Source organism: Daucus carota, chromosome 7 (genome assembly GCF_001625215.2).
Source record: "Daucus carota subsp. sativus chromosome 7, DH1 v3.0, whole genome shotgun sequence".
NCBI lineage: Eukaryota > Viridiplantae > Streptophyta > Magnoliopsida > Apiales > Apiaceae > Daucus > Daucus carota.
Genome location: NC_030387.2, coordinates 24,899,907 through 24,902,633, shown reverse-complemented (window position 1 = coordinate 24,902,633; position 2,727 = coordinate 24,899,907). Strand labels below are relative to the sequence as shown.

Below are 2,727 nucleotides of genomic sequence, written 5' to 3'. Positions count from 1 at the left end.
AACTTATTCCTTCAAGACTGTAGATGGCTTCTTCAACCTTTGTCTTCGTATCTTCCGATTCCGGTGCAGGCGTAGTGTTATTTACTTGTCCTGTTCTATTGTTGAGTTATCATCACTATGTAACAGATAGGGTTGTCTTTACATTTAGACTTACATAGTTTACTCAAAGAACTTAAATATAAAAAGTGTAGGATGGTATACCGATAGTTTTCAATCTCATTCATTTTATTTGTTCTCGTAGATAAATAACTTGCAACTAAAAAATGTGGATGCATTATTTCTGAGATATTATTTATTTATACTCAGATAAATGTAATATATATGATAATTTCATCAATTAAAATATACATATTACTAACAACACATTATTTAGGAAGAATATTACGAATTTAGATTTTTAAACATTATTGTTTGGATTAAGTTAATCCAACTAAAAATGGCTTCATGTTATAAAAATACTAAAATTATAATTTAATTATCTGTTAAATATCTTATGAAAAAATACCTTATAAACCTCATAATCCAAACAACCAGGTCTCATCATCAATATTTTCTTGAGACCTTTTATGATGACGGGTTAATATAATGAACTATGAATATATTTGTATAACTGCGAATAGTAACACAAAACTCATACCCAAAACTATCAAGGCAAGTTTTTTTGTTGAAAATTACATTTAGTTGCATAATAAGTTGCAAGTGGTTGCAAAGGCAGAAAAACATTGTAACACCCTTACCTTATGATCTATTATCTTATTTACTAAGAAACATGACATACTCTAGAAAATATTACATGAATTTCAAGGATAATTTAGAATCCCAAATATATTACATCATCAATTTCTGAGTCTTTATGAATACAGTTTAGCGCAGCTGACTATATGTGCATGTGCTGAGGAGGAGACTAGAGCATCATCTGGCTGACCGACGCTGAATCCAATACTTTCAAACCATCCGCGTACTCATTAGAGACTAACTTTCCTGTAAAACATGCGATTTTAATGAGTCGCAACTCAATGAACAATATACCTCCGATTTTTGTATCTCCGACATTTTAAACTTTTAGAAAAGGTTTCAACTAGACATTTGTTTCTTCCCTATAAGGTAGTAATTCTTGTCTTTAATCATATACGAACTTTTTCAGATTTCCGGCTTTCAAGAGTTTGTACTTATGCTCATCTTAAAATAACTGTAACCTCCAAGTAAAAAAATTTCCAAAAAAGAATGCATAATAATATTTCTTGAAACAACTGTAAGAAAATAATGCTTATAATATATATTTCCTGTTCTTATTTATATGAGCATATACTTTTTCATTTGCCATAATATTATCATCATCCTTGTTTATCTCCATAACCTATAATCATCAAGTAGGCATCTATCATCATCAAACATGTTTCACCTCTAAATGCAATGTATGCATGAACCTCTGTTTCTCTTACTTGTATGCATGGTTGTGACCAGTCCATTTAGTAATGCCTGTAATTCCACATGTCCATAAAAGATTCATGTGTGTCTGGCCAGCTCCGTTTATGTCCGACCATGAAAATCGGCTCCGTCTATGTCCGACACAAGGTCGGCTCCGTTTATGGCTGACATATAGTCTGCTCCGTAATTACCCGTAGGTTTTATGATAAATGGCCATTACACAAGTGACTGTCACTTTCTCTTATTAATGTATCACAGTCGTGTGAATGAATGATTTGCATAAGATATGTTCTATATGCAAATTCTATGCTCATGCATCATTTCCGAATAACACGGGTAATACACATCTCGCATATACATGTATTTTTGTCCATTGTCACATCATATATAACACATCATATTATATCGAAAGGCTTCAGTCATATATAGGATCACATAGTCACATAAATATAACAACTAGTCACTTTAAGTACATAAAAACATATAAGGCATGTAAAACATATAAACACATAATGCCATAACATATTCTTATTAAGTGTTCCATCTTTTAATCGTTAAATCATTTATGTAAATCCCTCATCTTATATATGGAAAACATATTCATTGTATATTCAGAAAAATTAGGACTTATTGTTCACCTGATATTCCTTTCGCTGCCTCGATATTTCTTTACTCCTTTCTGTAGATCTCATTCCTTCATCATGAATTTGATATTCAAATTGTAGATGTCATAGATATGTAAAATCATTATACATGAGGTCTCCGTCTGTCTACTTTAAAGAAAATGAAACTAGGTCAGTGATTTGCTCGCTTCGTAACCACTGACGACCACTATAATCCATATTAAAACTAATAATATATCTGCTTCCTTAATCTGAACTTATATAATAATGACTATATCTCCTAGGTCATTCTGTTTCCCCTTTGTTCATGCAAACCTTTCCTTCTATACATCTTGTTAACTCTACATGTTCTTATAGAAAATCGAGCATTATAACTGCTGTAACTTTAACATTTCCACTATGTACTTCATGTAAATCGACTACCCAAGCATGCATAATAACTTATAATCAACATATCATCTGTATATCAAGTTATCCTTTTAATCTATATCTTATATATGGAAAACATATTTATTGTATATTCAGAAAAGTTAGGACTTATTGTTCACCTGGTATTCCTTTCGCTGCCTCGATATTTCTTTACTCCTTTATGTAGATCTCATTCCTTCATCATGAATTTGATATTCAAATTGTAGATGTCATAGATATGTAAAATCATAATACATGAGGTCTCTGT

The 2,727-nt window shown here is 31.1% G+C and overlaps 1 long non-coding RNA gene across 1 annotated transcript; it reads right to left on the bottom strand.

The window, feature by feature from the left end:
• Positions 1–712: 712 nt before the first annotated feature.
• On the bottom strand, positions 713–2,727 carry LOC135147662 (uncharacterized). The gene is made up of 3 exons (XR_010285376.1): positions 2,600–2,727; positions 2,067–2,198; positions 713–981 (listed from the first exon to the last, which is right to left on the bottom strand). It is a non-coding gene; the product is annotated as an uncharacterized LOC135147662 (long non-coding RNA).